Here is a 15065-nt window from a genome sequence, read left to right as displayed (position 1 = left end):
CTTAGTACAAGGAGATAGATATGAATCGATTCACATTCTTCTACATGATAACAACCAGTTGTGCCAGCACCATTTTTTGAAAATGCTGTCTTTCTTCCACTGGATGGTTTTAGCTCCCTTGTTGAAGATCAAGTGACCGTAGGTGTGTGGGTTCATTTCTGGGTCTTCAATTCTATTCCATTGGTCTACTTGTCTGTCACTATACCAGTACCATTCGGTTTTTATCACAATTGCTCTGTAGTAAAGCTTTAGGTCAGGCATGGTGATTCCCTCTGGTGGATATTTTTAAGGTCACTTATATATACTATCATATCATCTGCAAAAAGTGGTATTTTGACTTCTTCCTTTCCAATTTGTATCCCCTTGATCTCCATTTGTTGTCTAATTGCTCTGGCTAAGACTTCAAGTACTATATTGAATAGGTAGGTAGAAAGTGGGCAGCCTTGTCTAGTTCGGGGTTTTAGTGGGATTACTTCAAGTTTCTCTCCATTTAGTTTGATGTTGGCTACTGGTTTGCTGTAGATTGCTTTTATTATGTCTATGTATGGGCCTTGAATTCTTTATCTTTCCAAGACTTTTATCATGAATGGGTTTGGGATTTTGTTAAATGCCTTCTCAGCCTCTAAGGAGATGATCATGTGGTTTTTGTTTGAGTTTGTTTTTATAGTGGATTATTTTGATGGATTTTTGTATATTAAACAATTCCTGCATCCCTGGGATGAAGACTACTTGATAATGATGGATGATTGTTTTGATGTGTTCTTAGATTGGTTAGCAAGAATTCAATTGAGTATTTTTGCATCAATATTCAGAAGGGAAATTGGTCTAAAGTTCTCTTTCTTCGTTGGGTCTTTATGTGGTTTAGATATCAGAGTAATTGTGGCTTCATAGAATGAATTGAGTAGAGTTCCTTCTGTTTCTATTTTATGGAATAGTTTGAGGAGAATTGGAATTAGGACTTCTTTGAAGGTCTGGTAGAACTCTCTACTAAACCCATCTGGTCCTGGGCTTTTTTTTTGGGGGGGAGGGGTTGGAGACCATTAATGATTGCTTCTATATCTTCAGGGAAATGGGACTGTTTAGATTGTTAATATGATCCTGATTTAACTTTGGTACCTCATATCTGTCTAGGAAACTGTCTATTTCATTCAGGGTTTCCAGTTTTGTTGAGGATAGCCTTTTGCACTAGCATCTGCTGATGCTTTGGTTTTCCTCAGGTTCTGTTATTATGTCTCCATCTTCATTTCTGATGTTATTAATTAGGATACTGCCCCTGTGCCCTCTAGTTAGTCTGGATAAGGGTTTATCTATCTTGCTGATTTTCTCAAAGAACCAGATCCTGGTTTGGTTGATTCTTTGTATAGTTATTTTTGTTTCCACTGGGTTGATTTCATCCCTGAGTTTAATTATTTCCTGCATTCTACTCCTCTTGGGTGAATTTGCTTCCTTTTGTTCTAGAGCTTTTAGGTGTGCTGTCAAGCTGCTAGTGTATGCTCTCTCTAGTTTCTATTTGGCAACACTCAGTTCTATGAGTTTTCCTCTTAGGACTGCTTTCATTGTGTCCTATAATTTGGGTATGTTGTGGCCTCATTTTCATTAAACTCTAAGAAGTCTTTAATTTCTTCCTTTATTTCTTCCTTGACCAAGTTATCATTGAGTACAGTGTTCAGCTTCCACATGAGCGCTCTCTTTCTATTATTTATGTTGTTATTGAAGATCAGCCTTTGTCTGTGGTGATCTGGAAGGATGCATGGGATAATTTCAATTTTTTTCTATCTGTTGAGGCCTGTTTTGTGACCAATTATATGGTCAATTTTGGAGAAGGTAACTGTGAGGTGCTGAGAAGAAAGTATATTCTTTTGTTTTAGGATAAAATGTTCTATAGGTATCTGTTAAATCCATTTATTCAATAACTTCTGTTAGTTTCAATGTGTCTCTGTTTAGTTTCTGTTTCCATTGATGAGAGTGGGGTGTTGAAGTCTCCCACTATTATTGTGTAAGGTGCAATGTGTGGTTTGAGTTTTACTAAAGTTTCCTTAATGAATATAGATGCTCTTACATTTGAAGCATAGATATTCAGAATTGAGAGTTCATCTTGGAAGAGTTTACCTTTGATGAGTATGAAGTGCCCCTCCTTGTCTTTTTTGATAACTTTGGCTTGGATGTGTACTTTATTTGACATTAGAATGGCTACTCCAGCTTGTTTCTTCAGACTGTTTGCTTGGAAAATTGTTTTCTAGCCTTTTACTCTTAGGTAGTGTCTGTCTTTTTCCCTAAGGTGGGTTTCCTGTAAGCAGCAAACTGTTGGGTCATGTTTGTGTAGCCAGTCTGTTAGTCTATGTCTTTTTATTGGGGGATTGAGTCCATTGATATTAAGAGATATTAAGAAAAGTAATTGTTGCTTCCTGTAATTTTTGTTGTGACATTTGGGATTCTGTTCTTGCAGCTACCTTCTTTCAGGTTTGTTGAATGATTACTTTCTTGCATTTTCTAGGGCATAATTTCCCTCCTTGTATTGGAGTTTTCCCTTTATTATCCTTTGAAGAGCTGAATTCATGGAAAGATATTGTGTTAATTTGGTTTTTTTCATGGAATATTTTGGTTTCTCCATTATTGTAATTGAGAGTTTTGCCTGGTATAGTAGCCTGGGCTGGCATTTATGTTCTCTTAGAGTCTGTGTAACATATGTCCAGCATCTTCTGGATTTCATAGTCTCTGGTGAGAATCTGGTATAATTATAATAGGTTTGTGTTTTTATGTTACTTGCCTTTTTTACTTACTGCTTTTAATATTCTATCTTTCTTTAGTGCATTTGTTGTTCTGATTACTATGTTTCGGGAGGAATTTCGTTTCTGTTCCAGTCTATTGTTCTGTAGGCTTCTTGTATGTTCATGGGCATCTGTTTCTTTAGGTTAGGGAAGGTTTTTTTTTTTTTTTAATATAATTTTGTTGAAGATATTTACTGGCCTTTTAAGTTGAAAATCTTCCTTCTAATCTATACCTATTACTGTAAGTTTGGTCTTTTCATTTTTTCCTGGGTTTCCTGGATGTTTTGAGTTAGGATCTTTTTGCATCTTGCATTTTCTTTGATTGTTGTGTCCATGTTCTCTATGGAATATTCTGCACTTGAGATTCTCTCTTCTATCTCTTGGATTCTTTTGCTGATGCTCACATCTATGGTACCTGATTTCTTTCCTAGGATTTCTATCTCCAGAATTGTCTCCCTTTGGGTTTTCTTTATTGTTTCTACTTCCATTTTTAGATCTTGGATGGTTTTGTTCAATTCCATCACCTGTTTGGTTGTGTTTTCCTGTAATTCTTTGAGGGATTTTTGTGTTTCCTCTTTAAGGTCTTCTACCTGTTTAGCAGTGTTTTCCTGTAATTCTTTGAGGGATTTATGTACTTCCTCTTTAAGGGCTTCCACTGTTTAGCAGCGTTCTCCTGTATTTCTTTAAGTGAGTTATTAATGCCTTTCTTAAAACAGTCTGCATGCATCACGAGATATGATTTTAAATCTGAATCTTGCTTTTTGGGTTTTATAAGGTTATCTGGGACTCTCTGTGGTGGGCATACTGGGTTCTGATGATGCCAAATGATCTTGGTTTCTGTTAGCAATAAGTTTGCCTTTCACTATCTGGTTATCTCTGGCGTTAGATGTTCTAGCTGTCTCTGGATGAAGCTTGTTCTTCCTGTGATTGTCTTATCCTCTGTCAGCACTCCTAGGAGTCCAACTCCCTTCTGAGCCCTAGTGGTCAGAGCACTTTTTGCAGGCAAGCTTTCCTCTTGCACTGACTGTCCCTGGAGTTCTGGTGCTCAGATCCACCTCTTGGCTGAACATGAAGGCCCGAAGGGACCCTGTCCAAGAAGCTCTGTTGCTTCTGCAAACCACAAGCAGCAAGGACTGGTCTCTGAGAGACCTGGGGTACAAGATGTTGCTCTCACCTGAGTCCCAGGGTCAGAGCCCTCTCTAAAGGCCAACACTTCTCAGTGATCCTAAGATCCTGGATGTGCTAGGGTGCCTGTGGCATGGTGAGTCCTCTGGGGGACCATGGGACCATCAGCTGAGTTTGTGCCCAAGGTGGCTCTGACCAGAATGAAACCTAGCTGCTGGTGGGGTGGGTTTCCTGTGTCCCTGTTCCTGCTGGCAGAAGCCCCTCTGGGTTGTTTTGGAACACAAGTTGTGTTCCATTCACCAGTGACCCCAAGATCCTGGTTGTGCTAGGGCGCCTGTGGCATGAAGAGTCCCAGAACATGTTCTTAATCAAAGTCTTTGAGAGCAAATGTTGAAGAACCTGCAGACTGTTTCTTATACTGATGTCTAAAACCTTAATCCCTGAATTTGTTTGCAAATAAATATTAGATGATAGAGGTTTGGAATCAGTTAAGGTAAATTACTGTAGAGTTGAGACTACCATCTTGGGCTTTGTTTATTCCAGTTATTATCAATTAGGCATATGGTATTTTCCTTTACAAAAGTAAAAATTGGCCTTTTCTTTGCATCCTTTTCTAAGGAGGGGTCTGATGTTTATATTTTTTTTTCTAATGGTACAAGGCTGAACTCATCTTCAAATATTAGAAACCTCATCAACATTTATGCTTTCATATTTCACTTATTAATTTACTACTTCATTCATTGATTCATGATTTTAAGTCACCAGCTCATCACTTAAAGATTTATAGATTCTCTGACACATTATAAAAATTTAAAATAGTGAAAGCCGGGCGTGGTGGAACATGCCTTTCATCCCAGCACTCAGGAGGCAGAGCCAGAGGCAGAGCCAGATGGATTTCTGAGTTCAAGGCCAGCCTAGTCTACAAAGTGAGTTCCAGGACAGACAGGGCTATACAGAGAAACCCTGTCTCAACCCCCCCTCCAAAAAAAAACCCAAAAAACAAAAAACAAGGCAAAACAAAACCCCCCAAAAAGTAATAGAAGACATTAATACATACATTCTATTTGATATAGTAATTACACTTTTAAAAAGGTGAGTAAAATCACCACCATGTACTAAAAAGCATTTAAGCACATTAAAAATAGGAGTGAAATCAGAGCATAAAGAAAGATTGTTGTAAAACAATGAAGTATATTTTTTCCAAGACTAGTACAGAAAATCATAGCCAACTGAAAAATCAGAATGCAGAGCTATTGAGCCTTGTCCCAATGAATACATCTAAAAAACTCTCCTACATTTAAGCCCCAGGGAACATCATGGAAGAAGAAATAGAAAGCCTGTAAGAGTCAGAAGATAGTCCCCTTGGCAGTGGGCAAAGAAACACCTTGTTGGTGGTGTTGCTCTTATATCAGTCGGGGCACAGCAGGTGAAGTCCTTTGTTCATCCTAGTTTGATGTCTGGCTTGATGGCTAAAGTTGTTTTATGCATGGGACACATAAATATAAAATCAAATAAACTCAAATCAAATAAACTCAAATCCAGGCAGCACAGTGGTGAAGGAGGAAGACAGAAAGAGATCAGCAGACTACCATGCCACCCACCTATTTGCCCTCCAGTGCTTGGCACAGATGGGCCACAGTCACCTGCTTGCCGACATGCCACATATTGTGGATAGAGGATATTACCCAGGGACCTTTCAACTATGTAGCCAGCCAGCAGCTAGAAACACCTCAGTGTGCGAATATGTGGTGGTCAGATAGGAGGGAAAGAGAAATGGAGCATCTTGAGCATTATGATGAATGGTGGAACTGGAGACTCGAGGGTAGAGAGGACTGACATTTTGTGAGTGGCTATCCATGCTACCTGGGGTCATGGTGCTGTCCCAGTCCAAGCTTCTGTTGAGGGTCATGTCTGAGTCTGTAGATATGCAATGTCAGGAGTTGGTGTTGATGTCCCTGGTTCATATTACCACCAGAAAATATGGGGATGTCCCTGGTGGGGGCAGCAGCAGGTGGTCATCTGGATATCCAGAGGATGTCCAGAATTGGACCTGTCCCTCATTGGATGTGGCACTCTGGAGAGCTGACCTCATCTTTCACCGCTGACAGCACTCAGGAGAGCAGGTCCTGCATCTCACCTAGGCAACACAAAACTAACCCTGTTGCCAGGGATATGGGTGAGCCAGCCCCAAAGGCATGAGTGTGGGAGAGCTGACCCCACTACTCATCTGCCATGGGGTGGCATGGGTATAGTGGTGTCCCCCCCCTCCCCCGTCAGGCATCTTCTGGCATTCAGAAAAGCTGCCCACAGGTTTATGAGCTCCGGAGAGCTATCCCTACCCCCTTACTAGATATAGTACTCAAGAAAGCAGGCACTCCACTTTGCCTGGGAAATGCAGCAGAGCTGGTTCTAATGGCAAAGACACAGAAGAACCATCCTGGAGAGTATGAGAATCAGAGAGCTGGGCCAGCCTCTCACTGGCTGTAGTACTTTTGAGAGTGGATCCTGAACCTTGCAAGTGGGTCCAGCAAGGAGGAGCTGGCTCTGGAAGCATGAGAACAGGAGAACTGACTCTGCCTCCTGCTGATGGCTACACTGGGTGTTCTAGTCAGAGCAGTGCTGGAGATATCACCCTGGTGGTGGGGTAGGATAAAGGAGATCTGGTGGGCATAATACAGCTTCCACAATGAGATGTTTCCTATGTCTTTGTTGTTGTTTGTTGTTTGTGTGTTTCTATTTTGGGAGAAGGTTGCAAGAGCAAAGGGTAGATATGAGGAGACAGGGAGATGGATGGGACTGGGATTAATAATGTGAAACTCACAAAGAATCAATAAAAACTTAAATAAACACGAGTCAGGAGATCAGTGATTTTGCTGTAGATTGTCTTCTAGGAATGTCAGAAGTAATGCCGATAATATGTCAACAGCATGACTGCCCCAATGTAAGCTGACACAGAATGACACCAATGGCTTTGTCAAAGTGGATGGAGGAAAAGACAACAAGGCCTCAACCCTGCACAAGGAACTACGGGCAGCTGAAGATTTCTCTTGTTCAGCTGTTTGTCTTTGATTCCTGCAGAGAGGAATTTAGATGAGAAAAAAGTGATAGAACCTTCTAGTCCTGATGCTTTTTGACACTGTTTTATTACAACATCTGCCTGACAGATTGCTGTCTGTCAAGAATACCTGGATATTATTACTTCATGAAATTAACAATGAGCATAAAGTAAAATGCAGAACTATTCTATTCTCCATGTTTTTTTTTTTCCTGCCCAGTCCCAAGTGCTTCGTTATTTATTTATAGTGATTCAGGATAAATGCATACATGGTTGGTGTATGCATCTGTTAAAATGTGTTAAACATCATCCAGAAGTTGGCAGCCAAGTGTAGGACTCACATCTAATCACAGTGATCACCATGTGATTTAGCTCAAGCAAGCTGCTGTTGAAACTCTTAATAAGCTGTGTTTCTAACCAGCCTCACTGGGATATCACTGGCTATGATTTCTCTAAGCAATTGCTCTCTAGATTAGTCAAATTGAGATCACTGCTGACTACATTATTTTAAGTCATATTTCATTCAGATAGAAACTGGCTCCAGAAGGTCAAGCTTGGGAATCCAGTACAAATATCAAGTCTCACACAGGCTATAGACAGTGTTTCTTTGACTGCAACTAGGCATTCATGTTTTGATGCTAAAATGTCAATAAGCACACTGAAAGAAATAACATTCTTCTTAATTTCAGTAGTCCAATGTGGCATTTTAAAAGCACAGTGGGCAATGTTCCTAGAGTTTAATAGACATGGTTGAGCAGATGGAACACAAAAAGACAAGCTGTGTTCTAGTTTATTTTCAATGCAGCACTGTTGTCTTGAGAACCAGTCATCCTATTGAACTTCTAAAAACACAAGCAGATCCAAAATGCAGAGGATAGTGTCAGTATGACGGCTTATTGTGAAACATTCTGTGGAAAGTGACTTGTTAAAAACCAAGAAATTTCTAATGGAAATTCTCATTAGTTAATCCAGGGGATAATGGCCTTGGAAGATGAATTATACTCAAACGAGGTTCTTATATCATTCTAATACCATAAATGGCTCCAAAGCATGGCTATACTGATGATATAATCACAATGGCAACGGCTTGGTATTTTGTGTGATCCAAGGATATGATGTCAGAAAAGGAGAAACAACTTCCTGGGAATAGCTAACCTGTACAGTATGATAAAGGAGAGGACCCCAAAGCTTCTCTTCTGTTCAGTTCTGAAATCTGATATCAAACACATGAGTTCCCTTTGCCACCAACTGCCAGGGAAGTAAGGAATCATATTTTCTTTAGGCAAGCTCTCCTTTGTGTCCTTTGAGTTTGATGTTTAAAGTCTGTATTTAGTGTTTTGAAAGTGAGGACAGTGTAGGGAAAAGTTACATGACAAAACTGAGTACTGAATGGTATAGGGGTGAAGCGGGGCTATAAATAACAGATCATCCAATTAGGGGGCCTTCACAGTCCCAGCCTCATCTTTCACCATTCCTTAAAAAGGGCTCCAAGTTGTTATGTCTTCTTGCCTCTACTTTTGCCCATGATTACCATTTCTACTGAGTAGGTAGATCTAAAGCAAATGCCTTTTCAGCTTTACTCAAATGTAGGCTAAGAAATCTGCTTTAGGACAAAGAGAAGCAAGAGGGATCAGATTTACTTTTCTACCTTAAACAGCCAACCCTGGCAGAATGTATGAGGTAACTTTTTCCAGCATCAGTCCACAGACAGTTTAGCAGAGTGATCTCAAGAGAAGAAAACAAATTGAGTGAGCTTACCATTGCTCCAGCTCACTACCGAGACAGAACATCCAGCCTAAGGTAAAGGGCTAGGGGGAAGAGGAAGAGGGAGAACCATGCAACACAGCAGTCCTTCCCCACACTTCTCTTAGGAAGAACAAAATATAGAATAGAAATTTTAGAATGTTCAGTTAAAGAAAAGAAAATAACCAAAGTAAAGGTTTCTACATTCTCATCTTAAATTGTAGAAGAAAGAACTTAATTAACAACAACAAGAGAACAACAACAACCAAACAGAAACAAAGTAGAAAAAAAAATCAAGAGACTAATACTAGGATAAAACATCCAAATGGGATGTAAGGATCATTTACAAAGCCCATGAAATAATAAGAGATCAAAATTCACCAGTATAAAACTGAAAGGATAAAACTGAAATGGAATTACTTTGAGATACACACACTCGAAAACACAGCAAAATGTGTTGGCATTTCTAGAACATCATATTTCATAATAATAAAAAGAATTGAAAACAAAGTAGATAAAAATTTAAAAGTTGCCATAAAATTATTAAGAAGACATGCTTTATATACGTTATTGATTTCAAGGGGAAAATGCACCAATTTTAGATATTGTAGTAGAAAGTAAAAGTCACCTTCAATAAAGAAAATAATAGCAGGTGGTTTGACATTTTCCTCAGCAAATAATTAGCAGTGTTCTAGAAAGAGACATCCCAAAAGTCAGGACAATTTTCTTTTTATTTGTTTTGTAAATAAGCAATTAGCTTCTGAAATCATCATGTTAGAACTTCATACCAGTGGCACCTACAAAAACTATATATAATTGGAGACCAATATACCTTATGTCAAAATTTTAAAGATTTTTTTCTGTGTTTATATGAGGTTTGTATGAGTATAAGTATGTGGGTATACATTTACACACACATACACATGCACATATCTGTATATACATAATATACACATACCTACATATCTATACACATAGGTGTGTCTATTTAGATATACCCAATAGTTAGAGTGGAACATCTTTGTCAGTCCTACTCTAAACTTTCTTAACAATCTGGGTGGCCTCATTTGTATACATTGAATTTATCACTCTACACATGCAAACTCTGTTTATATTTGCCCAATAGGCTAGTGTATATCTTATATCTAGACACCTTCTCAAGGATAGACTTGGGAAATGTACCTGTGTCATTACTTGAAACATGGTCAAGGTAGTTTTGGTAGAATGTGCTGTGGTCACAGGTAGGTAAAGTGTGGTGCAGAAGAGTGGCAGAAATAGTAAGTCCCTTCAGGGTTCTCTGTAGTGCAAAAGATGGGAGCCTAGCATCACTGAAATTACTTCTGAACACATGGACTATAGAAACTATGAGTCCAGGGTAATACTGCAATATAATATAGTAAAAATGAATGGTGATTATTGTTGTACCTATTTAACTATAGAATTTATAATGGATAATTGAGAGAATTACAATTACAGAAAAGGTTATAAATCTCATAAACCACATATTAAAAACATTTTGTAATTAATATTCCTGATAGGAATTAAAGACTGAATAATAAGCAGGCATGATGATTTTCTCATATTCAAAAGCAGGTCAATTACTTTGCCTAAAACTGAGCCATGGGATTGAAAATAAGTCATAATTACATATTTAATGTTGTCTCTTGACTATGTGTCTCATACACAGATGAAAAGGGAAATTTTATGTTAAAATTAAAACCATATGTTTAGGCAGGGTATTTTGATGTATGCCCGTAATCTAAGCATTTGGGAGTTTGAAATAGGAGGATTGCTTCAAGTTAAGAGCACTTGGGATATAAAGTGAGTTCTAGTCCTGCCTGAAATAGAGTGGGAGACCCTATCATAAAAAGAAATACTAGGGGGTGAGATCCATCTCAGTGGGTGGAGGCACTTGTTGCCTGACAATGTGAGTTTGATCCCTGGGACCCACATGATAGAAGGAGGAAACTGATTCCTGTAAGTAGTTCTCTGCCCTCAATATTTGTGGCATAGAACATGTGTCCCCACATATATACACAAACATATAAATCAGTAGTATAATAAAATAAGAAATTATATGCATCTAAATTTCACTATGTAGGCTTAGATTTTCAAAACCTACTTTAATGAGTGTTCTCAAAATCTTGGATGCCCCTTTGAGCTCACCATCCAAAGGTACAGGAGAACAAATGGTAAATAAGACAGGGGCGTGTGGACCTGTTTAGAAGTAGCTCCTTGGGACAATTCCAATCTCCATTATTAGGATACAAGCAGTCCAGTTCAGTAGTGTCAGGATGGCAAACATTAATCAGCAGTGAGGGTACAGCCCAGAGAAATAACCAGGCCTCCACTAAATCAGCATGAGTCAGCAGAAGCAACCAGAGTCATCTGGGAGTCCACAATGAGTTCTAAGCCAAGCCTCTCTTAACAAAGTGAAGATCAAAGAAGACTTAAGACCAACAAAATGCTTCAAGGCTGGCTATGCAAGCCCCCTTTACTGTCTGTTGAGTCCTATTTATACTCTCTCCAAACATCATCTGTCCTCCCATGGGTCTTGCCTTGGCAAAACATTACATGAATTTTTATCGTGTGACACAGCCAGAAACTTTCACTTCATGACTAAATTTTTCAGTTTCTCTTGTGATTTTTCTACTGAATGCAGATTTTAAATTTAATACTATGTTTATTCTGCTTATCTTCTTACATCTTCACTGAGCTAATTACCTATTCAAAACCTATGTGATAATTTGTTATGTATATAGTCATTCATTTCTCTGTAAATCTTCATGGAGAGATTTTTGAAATAGTGACAAGTTTGGGACTTAGTAATTTCTATTAACTTCTTTATATTTGTTTTTAAATTTTATTGCCTAGAGGTGAACACACATAAAGTTTAAATAATAGTAAAGTCAGTGTTTGATTCAGAAAGGCTTGCAAACTACTTATGCAGACTATTTCTAATGATGAAATTGTTAGCAGGGGTAAGAGACAGGTAAACAAAGAATGATAATGAGGGAGACAAGAGTGAGGTTATTGACATAGTTGTCAAGAGTTGCTATCAGGTGAAACACTAGGCTTGAATCCCATTGCTATCCACTAGACTGGGCATTTAAGCATCCCTGCTTAGAATATCAAACAAGACTCAAAGATTGAGGTCAAAGTATAATAGCACCTGTGCATACTATGATTGATTGTCTTGCTCGAGAGGAAAAGTAGGATTCAGAAAACAAGCTGCTTTGGACTCAGATCTCTGAGTATCTCTACATGAGCTTAGATGCAGAGCATTTCAGTGGATGCTGGCATTTTGAGAAGCAGTTACACCTGAGAGCTCTAGGAAGTGAAACAGGAGGTCTATAGAAGCCTCTGGGTACCAAGGACCAGTCTCTAAGATGTGCTCTGCGATCAGTGTTTTCCTCTCTTTCTCTCTGTGAAAAGCAAACTAAGAACACATAGCAGAAAAGCAGAAGACATAGGTCAGAAGCCTTCTGACTGATAGGGAATTTCAGGGAGCAAGCCAGGAAGAGAAAAAAAAAAGACTTGGAGTGACAGAGGTAGAGATAAATGAGAACTGAGCCAAAGAACTTTGGGTTAAAATCTACAGAGATGAGATTACTGCCAAAATAGGTCAGGTTGGGAATCTCAAGCAACAGCTTCATCTTTTGAGATATATGCACCTGGCAGTTCAATTTTGAATTGAAATTTGATTTCAGGAGGTGTTGGTATTTTTATAAGACATGATAGATTCAGCTATTGAAATAGGCATTTTCAGCAATTTCATATTGCCTGACCTAATATTGACCTCTCTGTTGTACTGCTTTCTCCAGGTTAGATAAATGTAGGTTCCAACTTTGTCCCAGCTACATTCTAGCTGTGTGGGCATTGGAAAAATCCTCTAAGGGATTTGCTTTCCATATTGAGAGGGAGAAAATAATAATATTTGTTTCCTGGGATTATGGTAAAGATTAAAGAGTTAGTATTTATCAATATTTAGCCCAAGAAACATTAAGTTCTACCTTTTATACCCTAATTAAAGCTAATTGAACTATTCTATCATTTCTCTGTATAAATTCCTCCCTGACTCTCCAGTGCCATTGAAATCCAGTCAACTTCTTTGTCATGTCTTTTTAATATACACTTTTGCTTATTTCATTAATCCCAGTTTAGCCTTTGCATAAATCTTACATGCTTTTAAGATTCTTGTCATTGTAAAGTCCTCCCATTTCTTATCAAGTCATATCTGTCAGCTATTCCTTGACTTAGAACAACATTTTTCTATTTCTCAATCTACCTGTGTCCATCTTCCTCATAGATGCCATTTCCTCAGGGAAATCTCTGGGCCAGTCCCATGCTGGTTGGGATGACTAAAGATATACCGTTGTAGATTGAGGTTTGCCACTCACTCTTCTCACTCCCTTTATAGTGCTCATAACTTGTGTGCTATTCATCTGACACCTGTGTGAGTGTGCGTGTGGGTGTGTTTATGTGTGTGTATGTCTTCCTTCTTCCACACTTTAGTCCATTTCTCTGAGAAAGCATACCTAGATTAATTTTATAATGATGTAACATTAAAGAGGAAAACACACAAAATTTTCATATTGAAATCAATTATTAACTAGAAAATATATTCTCCAAGTTTTCTCATATACATACACTTCAGTGTCTTTAAACTTTGTCCCCTTCTCTGTAACACCACAAGATCCTGTAGAAACTATTGTGCCTAAAACTCTTTTTTATTACTTATATGTCATCATTCAATTTCTTGTGGGGTGTGTGTGTGTGTGTGTGTGTGTGTGTGTGTGTGTTGGTACATGTGGTGTGTGTGTGTCGGGGGGTGCACAGGTCTGTAGGGGTGTACATTCTCATTCAATCAGAAGCCAGATGAGGGTCTTAAGTGTTCTGCAATTTCTCCCCACCTATTCCTTTGAGAAAAAGCCTCTTATTAAATCTGGTGCCCACCCGATAGTCAGCAAACCTGTGATTCCTTTTTCTACACCCCTCACAACCTAAAGAATGACAAAGAGTAAGCCAGGTCTTCAACATTGGGTCCCAAGGAATTCTAGTTTAGGTCCTCATACTAGAGCATCAAGAACTCTTATTGGCTAATCCATTTTCCCAGCCCAGCCATTTCTGACACTAGGGAGGCAGTTTATGCCTAGCAGCTCTGATCTGTGAGATCAAACTCATGCTACCTAAATGATGGGTAAAATAGAATGATGGGTGTCTACACTGATGCAAACTGCCAGGTCCTGCCTGGCCATGGAAGGGACAGTGTGACATGGTCCTTGTCTCTGGAGCAGAGCTCACAGGACATAGGTCTTCTCGAGTGCTGACAGTTGCTGTAGGTGGACAGCTTGTTTGTGTAACAATGTATATATTTTACTTGATGTTTCTCCTTCAGAGAATGTTCTCTCTGCCAAGGTTAATAACTCCATGATAAACAGAGACAGCTCACAGCTCGATGGAGAACATATCTGTTGTTCCTCAGTAAAATGGTAATACTATGACCTTCAGAAGAGCTCTAAGACTGTGGGAAAGAACTCTCTTGAGCACAGGGCTATATCAAGCAGAACACAGAGCTGTCGGCTTGCATCCATCACTGACTCTGAATGGTTCGTCCACAGCTTCTGAATATGATTTCCTTCCTCAGGACCCTTGCCCGAGCTAAGGCTGCTCCTCTGCATCATACCACACCCTTTGATGGGTGCTTCTGTTAGATGAACTCTTGGTTCACCTCCCAATCATTGTTTTTTTGGCTGCTCTACTACATACTTTGTAGTGTTATTTGGCGTGTTAAATGCTTAACCAGCTTAGATACATGGAATCATCTCAGCCCATAGGCTACTGCTTGCTTATAAAAAGTACTTGGCTATACTTATTTTTGCAAATCACTTTCCTTCTTATTCCTAAAAGGAAAAGGGTGAGGCTAGCAATGAAAGTGCTTTGTTTGTTTGTTTGTTTGTTTGTTTTTTGCTTCTTGATACATATTGAGAGATTTTCTTTTTTAAAGTGAAAAGCTTACCTGACAATTTAGCTTCTCAATTAGTTAATGAGGATTCTTTAGAAATTAAATTTTTCTGATAGTATTTGAGAAAAATTACATAGTTTATTCTTAAGTAGTAATGTTATCCATACTATAACATCCAGTTATTTTTATCTTTGTCAGTGTCTTTATGCTTTTATCATTCTAGAAGTCCCATATGTACTATCAAAGGTCTTATGATACTAAGAAATAATCTGTGCTATTACATGGAGTTCTTAAATTTTATTTATGTCTTTTCTGTACATAAAAGTTCATTGTCTTGAAAGATTAAAATAAAGGCTGTAGTTTATCTACATACAAAGGCCAATCACAAATTAATTGCCAACATTTAAGT

At 38.6% G+C, this 15065-nt stretch overlaps 1 non-coding gene across 1 annotated transcript; it reads left to right on the top strand.

The window, feature by feature from the left end:
• The first annotated feature begins 5250 nt into the window (after positions 1-5250).
• Positions 5251-5392, top strand: LOC115029126 (small nucleolar RNA SNORA48). Its single transcript, XR_003834697.1, has one exon. It is a non-coding gene; the product is annotated as a small nucleolar RNA SNORA48 (small nucleolar RNA).
• The last annotated feature ends 9673 nt before the right edge of the window (positions 5393-15065 follow it).

The sequence above is a fragment of the Mus caroli genome, unplaced genomic scaffold, assembly GCF_978045245.1.
Source record: "Mus caroli unplaced genomic scaffold, Mus_caroli_1 scaffold_15, whole genome shotgun sequence".
Classification (NCBI taxonomy): Eukaryota; Metazoa; Chordata; class Mammalia; order Rodentia; family Muridae; genus Mus; species Mus caroli.
This window is presented reverse-complemented; position numbering and strand designations above follow the sequence as displayed.